This window comes from Pseudorca crassidens, chromosome 3 (genome assembly GCF_039906515.1).
Source record: "Pseudorca crassidens isolate mPseCra1 chromosome 3, mPseCra1.hap1, whole genome shotgun sequence".
Lineage (NCBI taxonomy): Eukaryota > Metazoa > Chordata > Mammalia > Artiodactyla > Delphinidae > Pseudorca > Pseudorca crassidens.
In genome coordinates this window covers 25,714,761-25,732,516 of record NC_090298.1, presented here as the reverse complement: position 1 = coordinate 25,732,516, position 17,756 = coordinate 25,714,761, and the positions used below count along the sequence as shown (strand labels likewise).

At 39.5% G+C, this 17,756-nt stretch overlaps 1 pseudogene; it reads right to left on the bottom strand.

Annotated features, from left to right (window-relative positions):
• Window positions 1–1,492: 1,492 nt before the first annotated feature.
• LOC137220644 (high mobility group protein B3 pseudogene) lies at window positions 1,493–2,170 on the bottom strand (annotated as a pseudogene).
• Between the last annotated feature and the right edge of the window lie 15,586 nt (window positions 2,171–17,756).

Below are 17,756 nucleotides of genomic sequence, written 5' to 3'. Positions count from 1 at the left end.
GCTGATTCTGATGTGCTACCTGTGTGAGCACCAGTGATGGCTGTCCCCACCCTGCTCAGATGCTGCTCCTAGTCTAAGCTACCTTTGTCCCTCACAGCTGAGGTTTCCCTCGGCCACGGCAGTCCTTGCCCCAGTGTAGAGCTGCACTGAGAAGCAAGCAGCCACAGTGGGCTATTGGTTCAGGCTGTGGTATGTGCTGGGCTGGTTGAGAAAAATCAGGCAGCGTCCTGTGCAGTTTCAATCCTCCCTCTCTGCCCTGTCTCAGGAGTAACCAAGTATGTGTGCACTCCTCACTAGTGGGGTTCAGGCTTCCTACAGCCCTCATGTTAGTCCTGCCAGCCCTCCAGCCAAGGGAACTCGTCTTCCTGGTTTTGGGCCCCAGGTCTGGGGTGCCCAATATGTAGCTCAAACCAATCACTCCCCAGGGAGGATCTCTATCTGTGTAATCCCCCTCCTCTTCTGAGTCCTCTCCCAGGACAACCAACCTGATTGGTTCTCTTCCCTTCCTACTCAGTTCAGCGTGGGTCTTTCTTATAGCCTTGGTTGTAGAGAAGTCTTTCTGCTAATCTTCAGTTAGTTTTCAGTCAGAATTGTTCCACATGTAGAGGTTTTTTTTTTAATGTAATACTATTTATTTCACTTCAAAAACATTTCAGCATTCTAAACACACACACACAAAAACCAGAACATTGCAGATAGTGTTTAGTACAGAAGGTTCTTGAACTTTCATCAATGCAGTGGCTCTTGGCTTTGCTGACAATGAAGAGTTCTGTGGTTTGTTTAAAAAACAAACAGTTTAAAACTACCGCACTTCAACTTAAAAGGATCCAAAACACGTCTCATGCCAGCTGACCCCCACCTTTTCCACAGCTAAGAATGGCAGCGGGATGCTATGTCTCTATATACAGAAACAAGACAACCTGAAGCTAAATCGATGCCCACTGCAGTGTCCACAGGTCCAGCCCCACAGTGCACGCCCTGAGCTACGGCCCCTCCGGAAGGCATCGCTCCTACAGCCTCCACGCCAAGCAAGGAGCATCAAGAGTGTGTCTCGGTTGCTTTTTTCTTTTTACAAACTATAGATATGTACAGTTGAGAACTCAGGATTCCTAGCCAATGACCATAGAGTTAACACACCACCTCACAAATAAAAAACAACCAAAAAAAAGAATATGCCAGAAACATCTTTAAATGCCTTGTCACACCAACAGCAAAGTGCACAGAGTGAGAACACGAGAGCCTTTTCATTTTAAAAATGTTTGGAAATATGTACGACTTTGATACAGTTTCCGGGTGCTCCAGACACCCATGGCCACTTCATGTAAACCACTGACAATTGCTAGAGCACTTTGAGAGACTACGATATGATCATGATCCAACAGGGTAATTCTACCTAATGGGGGCAAGAGACACGTCCCGGGCGAGAGGTGTGTCAATCACAGCGCTCCCTACTCTAAGGTATTCACAAGGAGACAGGTCAACAGTATTTTTTTTATTCATCCTCTTCCTCCTCCTCTTCTTCGTCCTCGTCTTCTTCATCTTCCTCTTCCACCTTTTTCCGGGCAACTTTAGCAGGACCCTTGGCGCCATCAAAGTTCCCTTTAGACTTAGAGTCTGCGGCATCCTTCTCGTATTTCTCCTTCAACTTTGCTGCCTTGTTGATGCATGGCTGCTTCTCGCTGTCACTTAAGTTATTCCACATCTCACCCAGCTTCTTTGCCACATCTCCAGTAGAGATGCCAGGGTTTGTAGATTTGATCTTGGGGCGGAATTCAGAACAGAACAGGCAAAGTCCAGACGGTGGCCTCTTGGGGGCATTTGGGTCCTTCTTCTTGCCTCCCTTAGCTGGTCCGTAATCCTTCATTTCCCGATCATAGTGCACTTTATCTGCCTTTACCATTTCATCAAATTTAGACTTCTCTTTCCCAGACGTTGTCTTCCACCTCTCAGAGCATTTCTTGGAAAATTCTGCAAAATTGACAGGGACCTCGGGGTTTTTCTTCTTATGTTCCTCTCTGCACGTCTTCACAAAGAAAGCATAAGCAGACATCTTGCCCTTTGGTTTCTTGGGATCACCTTTAGCCATCTTGACTGTATTGTTCGCTAGTCTGGGCAGCGCAGGGCACGACACGCGGCTCAGCGCTCCACAGCCTGGCGCTAGCTGCCTGCACGAGAGCCGCCTGATTGGCCAGTGGACTCCGCTGTAGATGTGTTTTTTGTTTGTTTGTTTGTTTTGCGGTACGTGGGCCTCTCACTGTTGTGGCCTCTCCCGTTGCGGAACACAGGCTCGGGACACGCAGGCTCAGCGGCCATGGCTCACGGGCCCAGCCGCTCCGCGGTATGTGGGATCTTCCCGGACCGGTGCACGAACCCGTGTGCCCTGCATCGGCAGGTGGACTCTCAACCACTGCGCCACGAGGGAAGCCCTGTAGATGTATTTTTGATGTGTTCGTTGGGGGAGGTGAGTTCCACATCCTCCTACTCCACCATCTTGATCTTCTCTCCTAAGTGCCAATATTTTTTTAAAATAAATCTCTCAATTTTATCTTTTCTTAAATGTATTTATAACTAGTAATTTCTAGTTAAATTATTTATAATATTTGATTGAGTCTCCCTTTCTTTAATAAACAGTCTCCTATAATCTTAATCTTGTTTCGGGAGTTTCTCTTTACATGCTAGTCTTAAAAGAAACTAGGTAGTCCCATGTTTCCAGCATCCATCCCTAATGGAGGTTGTATTTACTCTTACATCTCACTTTCCTTACAGCTGTGAAGTGGAAGATATTTCTTCCTAGCTCCCCATGTCTTCTCTTTCTTGCAAAAATTCTGTATCACTGTGGCTTCTGCAGTAGTTCTGTACCTTATTCACTACTTTCATCTCCAAACATTCTAGAAATTCCCATTATTTCTTGAAGACCTTAGGCTCTGGATCACATCTTTCTACTTCAGCCCAGCAGCTGTCATCATTTTTGTTGGCCTCTAAATCCCTGTGTATCACTAGTATAAATCTTGGCCTCCAAATTCATGACTTCTTTCTCTCTTATGACCATTTTCTTAATTTCATTTTTGCCATCAGTTTCTATTATCTTCAACTCTGACCCCCAAAACCTCAAATGCAAGTATCACACTCAATGACCCCAATCTTCTCTCTGCCATAGTCCTTGCTCAATAATCTTACTACAGCAATTTCTCAATAGCATCTTGATCTCAAATCCAGTGATGCCACAGTTTCTCATTATTCTACAGTCATATCTCATTCTTCCCTCTCCTTTGGCAGAGATCGTGTTTCAAATGCATCATTATAATTGCTCATTTTCCACTATCTTTTCACTATTCATGGAAGTTTATACTTCCATTCTTGAGTCCATGGTCTATTATTTTATCACTCTCTTAAACATAACTTAAAAATCTCACCTCTTTCTTAATATTTCTATAAAATACCAACCATGATGAATTCAATAATTTATCTTCTCAGTACCTGCACTCAAGCACCTGAATGAAAATTGGGAGAATATCGTCTTTCACTTGATTTGGTTGACCACTTCCTCACCTTGAAACACTTCTCTTTCTTGATTTTAAGACCTTTATTTTCTATCTAAACTCTACACATGTCATCTAGTTCCCCTAATGTCAGTACTATCTATGTTACAAAAAATTTCAATTATATGTCCCTGGCTCAAATTCCTCTTCTGAGTTTAGGCATGTCTACCTGACATCTTCACATGTGTCTTATAGGCATGCCAAGATTAATATGGCCAAAAGTTAACTCTTTTTTTCTTCTTTCAGTTTTATTGATTTGTAATTAACATAAGCTTAAGGTGTACAGCATAATGACAACTTACATATATTGTATAAGCTAACTTTTGATTTCTCCCAAACTGAATCCTTGTTAAATATGTCTTATCTCACCAAATGGCACCACTGTTCTCTCGTTTGTTCAATCCCGTTTCTTTTCTCTTCCTCATCCCCCACATTCAATCCAGTGCCAGTTCTGTTGATTTTAATTCTAATACATACCTTGAAAGATATCATCCCAGCTCTCATCCCCTTTTGCTTAGATATGACTGTGGCAGCCTCTGACTTGCATTCTTCCTTTTATTGCTCCTCTACAACCAGAGCAATATTTTTATAGCATACATATGATAATGACACTTTCCTTTATTCAAAAGCCCCTCCAATTTCACCTGGTCCTACGATTACTGAAACTGTTGGCCCCTGACAATTTCAACATCCTCACCTCCTTCTGTTTCCCCCTTTCAACTGCACTGACTTCACTTCTCTCCTTCAAACCTGTCAAGTTCTACATGGCTTCAGCGCTTTTGCAAAAACAATTCTTCCTTCAGGGCCTTTGCACAATCCCCTATTTAGGGCTTTTGCATACACAATCTACCCTTCCCTTTTCGAAGCTGTCTCCTTTTCATCCATCATATCCTGACTAAATAGTGCTTCCTAAAATTGTTCTTCCTATCGTATCTTAGAAGTACGGCTCCCACTTCCAACCCAGTATTTTCTTTTTATGATGAAAACCTGCTCATTTCTTTTCTAGCACTTACACAAGTTTTAAATAGTAGCATTATTTGTTTGTTGATTATTGTTATTATTATGTGCTTTTCCCATTGTATTGAAAAATATCTATGAAGGTAGGGTCATATATTTTACTAATGATAGCGTGCTGGTTTTAACCACAATGCTTGACATTTGATATTGGTTAATTAAAATGTGTTTGAATCATTAAATGAGTACATGTGTTTTCATAGAAAAGATATAATTGGTTAGTTGTATATAAGTGGTAAGACTCAGCTGACAGTTACTGGGCTTCACAGATTTAATATAGGACACCACATTTTACTTAGTGTCATTTACTTTAAATTTTAGGTATCTGTTTAGAATAAGTTAATCCTCCTAGTACTGGCTTGGAATTTTTTAACTAAAAAAAAAAACTGAAAGCAAAGGTTATAGATGTAAATTTCCTCCTCTATTAAAACTCTACTTGTCTTTAATGTCAAATGTGTATTTCTTCTGCACTCTGAAAACTCTGACCACCTTTGTCTTCACTCACCTTTCCTCCTCTCAACTCTTACAGCTTTCATTCTCAGTAACGCTTATTCAGGACTCATATTCTGTTTTGAATTGTTGATCATATTTTGAAAAATTTATGCCTTGACTCTAGAAGTAGAGTGTACTTATTTTCAAATCCCACAATTACTTTAGCACCCAATAATTACTGTCTGTCTAATAGTCAGGAAATTGCATCATCCATCACTTTATTTATGCTATTTATAAGTGCCATCTGAGATCACAATTATCAAGTTAAGTCAGTGATAAGTAATTTCACACACATGTAAATTCATATAATCAGGATAAGGATATTATGGGGAAATATCCTTTACCAGCCTTCAGATATTACCTTACCTCATTAGTCATCTTTCTATCTAAAGCCGGGCTTCATGATTGTACAACAGACTTTGTTTCACACTCCGAATCTATCAGTTGGTCATTGTTTTAGGGTAGTTGTGGTTTGAGAGGTCCAGTGGTACTCCTTGTGTTCTATTGCAGGTAGTAATCCCAGCACAAATTCTGGCTCATAAAATGTATTCAACTAATCTTGGTTAAATAAATCATTTACTAGTATGTGACTTAAGATGCTTAATGGCATTGCTACAGCCACTGATATTACCACCAATAGCAGTAACAGCAGCAGCAAAAATCCAACATTATACATCATTTGAAATCACTTGTACTGTTCCTGTCTTCTCTAGTCTGTCAGAGAATAACATCAGAGAAAAACAGTGTGCATATTTCTTTGTCTTTTGATCACAACCTCAATAATATTTCCCCAGGTCTCTCTGTTAATAGTGACATGCCTATACTTTGCTTCACCTATGAAGAAGCTGTCTGAGAACTGATGGATCTGGATGAGAGGGTAGCCAATTAGGTAATGGCCTCCAGCAAGAGCGGACTCTGTAGAACAGTCGCCTTTGAACTGTGTGGAGTTGAACTAAAGGGCACAGCAGTTGCATAAATCAGAGAGAAAAGGACAAGGTTACACCTGTAGGTCGACTCAACAGCTATATTTTCTCTGCTCAAATAGTAGAGTAGTATAATGATAGCTAATACAATACTCAGATTAATTAAGTAATCTTGACTTCAATTATTTAGATAACTCAAGAGAGTAGGGAATTGTATCCAAAATTAAAGCGTTAATTTCAGAAATGGAGACATGGCCCTAAAGGGTTTCTATTAGAAAATAACTCATAGGGAGTCTGTTATTAAGTGACTTAACACTTTGAGGGCAAAGAACACTATCAGCAGGACCAGTAGCTATAAATTTAAAGCCAGGGATCTAATATGATATTTATTAAGTAGATATAGAGAACATGTCACAAATAAGTTTGTAGATATCTTTCTGTAAGAAATTTTTTTCTAACTACTTGTTCGATTTCTGAACTTGGCTCTGACTTGATGAAAGGAACTGACTAGTCAAAGGAAAAGATGAGTCTGTGCCCAACTGGTCTTATATATTATTGTTAATTTTTTTTGCCATAACAGAGATCACCCATGGTTTATAATTTGTACAAAAGTAGTGTGCTGAAACTAGAGATGCACTATGGACAAAACCTCCTGCTACTCCCAAGTGTGTGTACATTTATCAGCAGGCATCTCAGAATCTATTTTTCTTTACTGATGTGCTTCTCTTGTCTTCAGAATAGCTACAAATTAAATTAATTGCAATAGTGTTATCATTTTAATGAGAAATAATAAAATGTGAAAAGTCAAGTTTTTATTATGCAATTATATTTCTTTCTTAGCATTTAAATACAGTGGAATTGACCTGCAGCTGATCCTCAGGGTCCAGGGAAAATTTTGTAAAGGTAACAATTACTTAGGAAGTTAGCTGTACCATGAGTTTATCATTTTAAACTCTCTCTCTGAAGATGTAAACAGCCCTTAGAAACCTAATTCAACCATCCAAAATATATAGTAGTTCAAAGTATGAAATAAATTGTATCTTTCATCAATCCTATTAATTTTTAAATTTAAGATGCCCACTTTTATTATGCTCATTTGTTCTAGAAAGTAAATGATTATTTAAACTTTTAAATTTTCACAGTAACATGATGCTTCATATACTTGGCATGTGAACACATATTCAGTACAATTCAATATTGAATATATTGAATTAATAAAGGTATAAGATCAAACTAAGGAAATAAAGTAAAAGTATAAAATGAGTCCTTATTTGTGAACGAATACAGATTACTTTTAGAACATTTTGGGTATGTTGTATCTTAGATAATGATAATTTATACATGTATGGTGCTTTTTAGTTTACAAAGTACTTCTATAAACATTTTTCTTCTCCAGTAAGCCCTGTGGGAAGGGCTAGGCAGGATTTTGTTGTTTTTTTTTTTCTCTTTTTTCCTTAACGTCTTTATTGGAGTATAATTGCTTTACAATGTTGTGTTAGTTTCTGCTGTATAACAAAGTGAATCAGCTATATGCATACGTATATCCCCATATCCCCTCCCTCTTTCATCTCCCTCCCACCCTCCTTATCCCACCCCTCTAGGTGGTGCAAAGCACGGAGCTGATAGCTCTCTGTGCTATGCAGCTGCTTCCCACTAGCTATCTATTTTACATTTGGTAGTGTATATATGTCAATGTTACTCTCTCACTTCGTCCCAGCTTACCCTTCCCCCTCCCCGTGTCCTCAAGTCCATTTTCTATGTCTGTGTCTTTATTTCTGTCCTAAGCAGGTATTTTTATTACCTAAAAAGAAACTGAGTCACAGAAAGGTTATTTGATCACTTCACACAACTAATAGGTAGCAGAACCAGGATCTGACAGAACATAGAGTCATTCTATAAATACCATCACATTCATTTTCCCCTAACAGCCAACAGTATTGTCTATAAATACTCTTAATAGATTGACTGTTTTAGAAAGATACATTCCTTAAGATTTCATCAAATTTTGCCAAATAACTTGGTAGGTATTTCATGTGATAATTTGTGCAGTAACTTGTTTTTCACTAAACTGTACCCTCAAAATTTATCTCTCTGTATTTAAGTAGATATATGTTTCAAGGATTGTGTCCTCTGGCTTCCATCAGGGATAAGTGACAGCTGTCTGTGCATTAATGAAGCACAAAGGCTGTTTTCCATCAACGGAGGAAGAGATCATTGCTTTTCACCCTCATCCTTTGAAGTATTTAATTTTACAGCCATCTGAGTCAACTTTTATTCTTTTAGCATGTGTTCTAGAATTTTAAAAGGAAAGAAGGCAGAAAAGTTCAACACCTAAGTAGACAGCTTTGTCAAATGTTACTCCCACATTGTTTTACAAGGTTCTTTTTGTTCTGTAGTAAATGGCAGTGTCTTTCACTGAAGGAGTAATTTATAAATATCTCCTTTTGGTTTAGACTTCTATGTTCCTTATAGAACTCTTAAGTTTGGTTCAGAATATTTTTTTCCCTCTTGGGAAATGAGAGTAGAACATTTTGTTCTCTGATATTAACTCAATGTGTCGCTATTAAATAGATGCTACAGAGGTGGAAAACGGACATGCAAAAATCATTCTTCAGGTTTCTTTCCACTTTTGAAAAATGGTGAGGTTAGAAGGAACATGATCTCTTCTGAGTTCTGGCCGGGAAAGATATAAGGAGCAGCCCCTGACATTCAGAAGCCCGCCTGGCACTCACAGCAGGTCATGTTATTCTCTAAGTAGACATAAACTATCTCACAGAATACCAACCTCAGACAAGGTTACTCTGAGATCATGATAAAAGGAGATAAAGCAAGGCCACTTCATAATTCTGTCTAAGCACAGACAAAAACAAGGTCGCTATGCCACCCACAAAATATCAAACACCCCCTTACTCATCCAGAATTCATGACTGCTACTTCTTTATCAATTACAGTTTTATCTTCATTCTTGTCTCCACTCCTTGTCAATTAGGTTTGTTGAGATACACAATCATGGAAGTTCCCCTGTTTTCTGACAGCATGCAATCTTGTGTGAACCCCTGCTTCCTTAGATCCTCTTGCTCCAAATCAGCCCATCAAAACCAAAATCCAATGAAAGGTTCTTTTTAACCATCTCTTAGACACCCCATGATTCCCAATACAGTAAGTATTAAATCAAACCTGTCTCAACTAGAATTGTATTCCTGGTGATCTTTGGCTGCAGGACATTGACACATTTTTGCTCTTTGTCTCAGTTTGTTACTAGTTATTTGAAATTGAGCAAATTATTTAGGTACTCTGGTCTTTGTTTTTTCTCTATAAAATGGAGATGTTTATATTTACCATAAAATTGTTAAGGTGTTTGTTGAGATAAGCAATTTAAAGTACCCTAATTGTGTGGTAACACAGGAATTAGTATTATTATTTCTCTCATTTTTTTTTAAAACATCTTTATTGGAGTATAATTGCTTTACAGTGGTGTGTTAGTTTCTGCTTTATAACAAAGTGAATCGGTTATACATATACATATGTTCCCATATCTCTTCCCTCTTGCGTCTCCCTCCCTCCCACCCTCCCTATCCCACCCCTCTAGGTGGTCACAAAGCACCGAGCTGATCTCTCTGTCCTATGCGGCTGCTTACCACTAGCTATCTATTTTACGTTTAGTAGTGTATATATGTCCATGCCACTCTCTCACTTTGTCACAGCTTACCCTTCCCCCTCCCCATATCCTCAAGTCCATTCTCTAGTAGGTCTGTGTCTTTATTCCTGTCTTACCCCTAGGTTCTTCATGACATTTTTTTTTCTTAAATTCCATATATATGTGTTAGCATACGGTATTTTGTCTTTCTCTTTCTGACTTACTTCACTCTGTATGACAGACTCTAGGTCCATCCACCTCATTACAAATAGCTCAATTTCGTTTCTTTTTATGGCTGAGTAATATTCCATTGTATGTATGTGCCACATCTTCTTTATCCATTCATCCGATGATGGACACTTAGGTTGTTTCCATCTCCTGGCTACTGTAAATAGAGCTGCAACGAACATTTTGGTACATGACTCTTTTTGAATTATGATTTTCTCAGGGTATATGCCCAGTGGATTGCTGGGTCATATGGTAGTTCTATTTGTAGTTTTTTAAGGAACCTCCATACTGTTCTCCATAGCGGCTGTACCTATTCACATTCCCACCAGCAGTGCAAGAGTGTTCCCTTTTCTCCACACCCTCTCCAGCATTTATTGTTTCTAGATTTTTTGATGATGGCCATTCTGACTGGTGTGAGATGATATCTCATTGTAGTTTTGATTTGTGTTTCTCTAATAATTAATGATGTTGAGCATTCTTTCATGTGTTTGTTGGCAATCTGTATATCTTCTTTGGATAAATGTTTATTTGGGTCTTCTGCCCATTTTTGGATTGGGTTGTTTGTTTCTTTGATATTGAGCTGCATGAGCTGCTTGTAAATTTTGGAGATTAATCCTTCATCAGTTGCTTCATTTGCAAATATTTTCTCCCATTCTGAGGGTTGTCTTTTCGTCTTGTTTATGGTTTCCTTTGCTGTGCAAAAGCTTTGAAGTTTCATTAGGTCCCATTTGTTTATTTTTGGTTTTATTTCCATTTCTCTAGGAGGTGGGTCTTAAAGGATCTTGCTGTGATTTATGTCATAGAGTGTTCTGCCTATGTTTTCCTCTAAGAGTTTGATAATTTCTGACCTTATATTTAGGTCTTTAATCCATTTTGAGCTTATTTTTGTGTATGGTGTTAGGGAGTGATCTAATCTCATACTTTTACATGTAGCTGTCCAGTTTTCACAGCACCACTTATTGAAGAGGCTGTCCTTTGTACACTGTACATTCCTGCCTCCCTTATCAAAGATAAGGTGACCATATGTGTGTGGGTTTATCTCTGGGCTTTCTATCCTGTTCCATTGATTCATATTTCTGTTTTTCTGCCAGTACCATACTGTCTTGATTACTGCAGCTTTGTAGTATAGTCTGAAGTCAGGGAGCCTGATTCCTCCAGATCTGTTTTTCGTCCTCAAGATTGCTTTGGCTATTCGGGGTCTTTTGTGTTTCCATACAAATTGTGAAATTTTTTGTTCTATTTCTGTGAAAAATGTCAGTGGTAGATTGATAGGGATTGCATTGAATCTGTAGATTGCTTTGGGTAGAAGAGTCATTCTCACAAGGTTGATTCTTCCAATCCAAGAACATGGTATATCTCTCCATCTATTTATATCATCTTTAATTTCGTTCATCAGTGTCTTATAATTATCTGCATATAGGTCTTTTGTCTCCTTAGGTAGGTTTATTCCTAGATATTTTATTATTTTTGTTGCAGTGGTAAATGGGAGTGTTTTCTTGATTTCACTTTCAGATTTTTCATCCTTAGTGTATAGGAATGCCAGAGATTTCTGTGCATTAATTTTGTATCCTGCTACCTTACCATATTCATTGATTAGCTCTAGTAGTTTTCTGGTACAATCTTTAGCATTCTCTACGTATAGTATCATATCATCTGCAAACAGTGACAGCTTTACTTCTTTTCTGATTTGGATTCCTTTCATTTCCTTTTCTTCTCTGATTGCTGTGGCTAAAACTTCCAAAACTATGTTGAATAAGAGTGGTGAGAGAGGGCAACCTTGTCTTGTTCCTGATCTTAGTGGAAATGCTTTCAGTTTTTCACCATTGAGGATGATGTTGGCTGTGGGTTTGTCATATATGGCCTTTATTATGTTGAGGAAAGTTCCCTCTATGCCTACTTTCTGCAGGGTTTTTATCATAAATGGGTATGGAATTTTGTCGGAAGCTTTCTCTGCATCTATTGAGATGATCATATGGTTTTGCTCCTTCAATTTGTTAATATGGTTTATCACATTGATTGATTTGCATATATTGAAGAATCTTTGCATTCCTGGAATAAACCCCACTTGATCATGGTGTATGATCCTTTTAATGTGCTGTTGGATTCTGTTTGGTAGTGTTTTGTTGAGGATTTTTGCATCTATATTCATCAGTGATATTGGCCTGTAGTTTTCTTTCTTTGTGACATCCTTGTCTGGTTTTGGTATCAGGGTGATGGTGGCCTCATAGAATGAGTTTGGGAGTGTTCCTCCCTCTGCTATATTTTGGAAGAGTTTGAGAAGGATAGGTGATAGCTCTTCTCTAAATGTTTGATAGAATTTGCCTGTGAAGCCATCTGGTCCTGGGCTTTTGTTTTTGGAGACTTTTAATCACAGTTTCAATTTCAGTGCTAGTGATTGGTCTGTTCATATTTTCTATTTTTTCCTGATTCAGTCTTGGCAGGTTGTGCATTTCTAAGAATTTGTCCATTTCTTCCAGGTTGTCGATTTTATTGGCATAGAGTTGCTTGCAGCAATCTCTCACGATCTTTTGTATTTCTGCAGTGTCGGTTGTTACTTCTCCTTTTTCATTTCTAATTCTATTGATTTGAGTCTTCTCCCTTTTTTCTTGATGAATCTGGCTAATGGTTTATCAATTTTGTTTATCTTCTCAAAGAACCAGCTTTTAGTTTTATTGATCTTTGCTGTCGTTTCCTTCATTTCTTTTTTATTTATTTCTGATCTGATCTTTATGATTACTTTCCTTATTCTAACTTTGGGGTTTTTTTGTTCTTCTTTCTCTAATTGCTTGAGGTGCAAGGTTAGGTTGTTTATTCGAGATATTTCCTGTTTCTTAAGGTAGGATTGTATTGCTATAAACTTCCCTCTCAGAACTGCTTTTGTTGCATCGCATAGGTTTTGGGTCGTCGTGTCTCCATTGTCATTTATTTCTAGGTATTTTTTGATTTCCTCTTTGATTTCTTCAGTGGTCACTTCATTATTAAGTAGTGTATTGTTTAGCCTGCATGTGTTTGTATTTTTTACAGATCTTTTCCTGTAATTGATATCTAGTCTCATAGCGTTGTGCCCGGAAAAGATACTTGATACAATTTCTATTTTCTTAAATTTACCAAGGCTTGATTTGTGACCCAAGATATGATCTGTCCTGGAGAATGTTCCATGAGCACTTGAGAAAAATGTGTATTCTCTTGTTTTTGGATGGAGTGGCCTATAAATATCAATTAAGTCCGTCTTGTTTAATGTATCATTTAAAGCTTGTGTTTCCTTCTTTATTTTCATTTTGGATGATCTGTCCATTGGTGAAAGTGGGTGTTAAAGTCCCCTACTATGAATGTGTTACTGTCGATTTCCCCTTTTATGGCTGTTAGTATTTGCCTTATGTATTGAGGTGCTCCTATGTTGGGTGCATAAATATTTACAACTGTTATATCTTCTTCTTGGATCGATCCCTTGATCACTATGTAGTGTCCTTCTTTGTCTCTTCTAATAGTCTTTATTTTAAAGTCTATTTTGTCTGATATGAGAATTGCTACTCCAGCTTTCTTTTGGTTTCCATTTGCATGCAATATCTTTTTCCATCCCCTCACTTTCAGTCTGTATGTGTCTCTAGGTCTGAAGTGGGTCTCTTGTAGACAGCATATATATGGGTCTTGTTTTTGTATCCATTCAGCCAGTCTGCATCTTTTGGTGGGAGCATTTAATTCATTTACATTTAAGGTAATTATCGATATGTATGTTCCTATTCTCATTTTCTTAATTGTTTTGGGTTTGTTATTATAGGTCTTTTCCTTCTCTTGTGTTTCTTGCCTAGAGAAGATCCTTTAGCATTTGTTGTAAAGCTGGTTTGGTGGTCCTGAACTCTCTCAGCTTTTGCTTCTCTGTAAAGGTTTTAATTTCTCCATCAAATCTGAATGAGATCTCTGCTGGGTAGAGTAATCTTGGTTGTAGGTTTTTCTCCTTCATCACTTTAAATATGTCCTGCGAGTCCCTTCTGGCTTGCAGAGTTTCTGCTGAAAGATCAGCTGTTAACCTTATGGGGATTCCCTTGTGTGTTATTTGTTGTTTTTCCCTTGCTGCTTTTAATATGTTTTCTTTGTATTTAATTTTTGATAGTTTGATTAATATGTGTCTTGGCGTGTTTCTCCTTGGATTTATCCTGTGTGGGACTCTCTGCACTTCCTGGACTTGATTAACTATTTCCTTTCCCATAATAGGGAAGTTTTCAACTATAATCTCTTCAAATATTTTCTCCGTCTCTTTCGTTTTCTCTTCTTCTTCTGAAACCCCTATAATTCGAATGTTGGTGTGTTTAATGTTGTCCCAGAGGTCTCTGAGACTGTCCTCAGTTCTTTTCATTTTTTTTTTCTTTATTCTGCTCTGCAGTAGTTATTTCCACTATTTTATCTTCCAGGTCACTTATCCGTTCTTCTGCCTCAGTTATTCTGCTATTGATCCCTTCTAGAGTATTTTTAATTTCATTTATTGTGTTGTTCATCGTTGTTTGTTTCATCTTTAGTTCTTCTAGGTCCTTGTTAAATGTTCCTGCATTTTGTCTATTCTATTTCCAAGATTTTGGATCATCTTTACTATCATTATTCTGAATTGTTTTTCAGGTAGACTGCCTATTTCCTCTTCATTTGTTAGGTCTGGTGGGTTTTTATCTTGTTCCTTCATATTCTGTGTGTTTTTCTGTCCTCTCATTTTGCTTATCTTACCATGTTTGGGGTCTCCTTTTTGCAGGCTGTAGGTTCATAGTTCCCGTTGTTTTTGGTGTGTGTTCCCAGAGGCTAAGGTTGGTTCAGTGGGTTGTGTAGGCTTCCTGGTGGAGGGGACTAGTGCCTGTGTTCTGGTAGATGAGGCTGGATCTTGTCTTTCTGGTGGGCAGGTCCATGTCGGGTGGTGTGTTTTGGGGTGTCTGTGGCCTTATTATGATTTTAGGCAGCCTCTCTGCTAATAGGTGGGGTTGTGTTCCTGTCTTGCTAGTTGTTTGGCACTGTAGCTTGCTGGTCGTTAAGTGAAGCTGGGTGTTGGTGTTGAGATGGAGATCTCTAGGAGATTTTTGCCGTTTGATATTATGTGGAGCTGGGAGGTCTCTTGTGGACCAGTGTCCTGAAGTTGGCTCTCCCACCTTAGAGACACAGCACTGACTGCTGGCTGCAGCACCAAGAGCCTTTCATCCACACGGCTCAGAGTAAAAGGGAGAAAAAGTAGAAAGAAAGAAAGAAAGAGGATAAAAGAAAATAAAATAAAGTAAGGTAAAATAAAATAAAGTTATTGAAATAAAAAAATAATTATTAAGAAAAAAATTAAAAAAAAAAAAGGACGGATAGAACCCTAGGACAAATGGTGAAAGCAAAGCTCTACAGACAAAATCTCACAGAGAAACATACACATACACACTCACAAAAAGAGGAAAAGGGGAAAAAATAATAAATCTTGCTCTCAAAGTCCACCTCCTCAATTTGGGATGATTCGCTGTCTATTCATGTATTCCACAGATGCAGGTACATCAAGTTGATTGTGGAGATTTAATCCACTGCTCCTGAGGCTGCTGGGAGAGATTTCCCTTTCTCTTCTTTGTTCGCACAGCTCCTGGGGTTCAGCTTTGGATTTGGCCCTGCCTCTGTCTGTAGGTCGCCGGAGGGTGCCTGTTCTTCGCTCAGACAGGATGGGGTTAAAGGAGCAGCTGATTCGGTGGCTCTGGCTCACTCAGGCCACGGGGAGGGAGGGGTGCGGATGCGGGGCGAGCCTGCGGCGGCAGAGGCCAGTGTGACGTTGCACCACCCTGAGGCGCGCCGTGCATTCTCCCGGGGGAGTTGTCCCTGGATCCCGGGTCCCTGGCAGTGGCGGGCTGCACAGGCTCGTGGGAGGGGAGGTGTGGAGAGTTACCTGTGCTCGCACACAGGCTTCTTGGTGGCGGCAGCAGCAGCCTTAGTGTCTCATGCTCGTCTTTGTGGCCTGCGCTGTTAGCCGCGGCTCGCGCCCGTCTCTGGAGCTCCTTTAAGCAGCTCTCTTAATCCCTTCTCCTCGCGCACCAGGAAACAAAGAGGGAAGAAGAAGTCTCTTGCCTCTTCGGCAGGTCCAGACTTTTTCCCGGACTCCCTCCCGGCTAGCCGTGGTGCACTAACCCCTTCAGGCTGTGTTCACGCTGCCAACCCCGGTCCTCTTCCTGCGCTCCGACCGAAGCCCGAGCCTCAGCTCCCAGCCCCTGCCCGCCCCGGCAGGTGAGCAGACAAGCCTCTCGGGCTGGTGAATGCTGGTCAGCACCGATCCTCTGTGCGGGAATCTCTCCGCTTTGCCTTCCGCACCCCTGTGGCTGCGCTCTGCTCTGTCTCCGAAGCTCCCCCTCCTCCGCCACCCGCAGTCTGCCCGCAAAGGGGCTTTCTAGTGTGTGGAAACCTTTCCTCCTTCACAGCTCCCTCCCACTGGTGCAGGTCCCGTCCTTATTCTTTTGTCTCTGTTTATTCTTTTTTCTTTTGCCCTACCCAGGTATGTAGGGAGTTTTTGCCTTTTGGGAGGTCTGAGGTCTTCTGCCAGCGTTCAGTAGGTGTTCTGTAGGAGTTGTTCCACGTGTAGATGTATTTCTGATGTATCTATGGGGGGAGGAAGGTGATCTCTATGTCTTACTCTTCAGCCATCTTCCTAAAGTCTATTTCTCTCATTTCATAGTATTTTCTCCTTTTCCTTCCTTTTCTGATTTTCCCCAAATTCAATCATAATAATCTTCTCAGTTGTTTGATCTATGATTTGTAGCTCATATGATTTTTTAAATCTACAAACGAAACCTTCCTTTCGGGATTTCCCATGGTCGTCCAGTGGTTAGGACTCTGCACTTCCACTGAAGGGAGCGCGGGTTCTGTCCCTGGTCAGGGAACTAAGATCCTGCATGCCGTGTGGCACAGCCAAAAGAAGAGGAAAAGAGACCTTCCTTTGAACTGTTTAATTGGAAATCAGAATTTTGACAGTGGGTTCAACAATGGTTATAAACCATTGTCCTGACTTTGCTTTACTATCACCATACTTGAGAAAAAAACTCTGCTGCCCTTGGAAATCATTTATTGACAACCCTGAGTTCCAGGTTGTGAACTGGGCAATGTGGACACAACTGGACACATTTGTGTAGGTGGACACATCCTACCATCAAATAACACGTGTTCATCTCCAATAATATGTGAACTATCAGCCATACTAATAGTTCTTAAATATGTTTCTAATCCAATATGTCTGGTGTTTATGACACAGTCCTGTAGTCATAGTGCTACAGCAAGCTTCTCATTTGGTGAGATGGGATTCACTGACAAAATGGATAATAAATCCAGAGGCTAATCCAATTCAAATACACCCTCAAAATACTTAAATAGAAATCTGACAGATATAAAAGGAGGAATTGAAAAAATTCTGCATTCACTGAGAATTATAATAACTATAAATTAAGCAGGAAAAAATAATGAGAAGATTTGGAGAATTTGAACAACACAAGAAACTATCATCTTCATTACATTTATGTGTGTGTATGTGTGTGTGTGTGTGTGTGTGTGTGTGTGTAGCTTCACCCAATAAACCAAGCAAAATCATAGTTTTTAGACATATGTAGAACATTTACAGAGTTTGACCCCATCCTATCCCATAAAGGAAGTCTTAGGAAATATCAAAGAATTGGTAATACATGGACAACCTTCTCTGGCCAAAATTTAATAAAACTAAAAGTAAGCAATAGATTTGGACTCTTTCAGATTCTCTTTTCCAAAACTCAAGGGATCTCTGGCTTTGTGTAGCTCTTTGGGACCCTGTGCCACTGCCGTTGAAGTCAAAAGCCAATGACTTTAAGAACTCAGTACGTGATGATGCTTCATCCCTTTGCTTTTTCATCTTTCCAAAACATCCCCAACATCTACTGCCTGGAAGATTGCTTAAAAAACATTAAA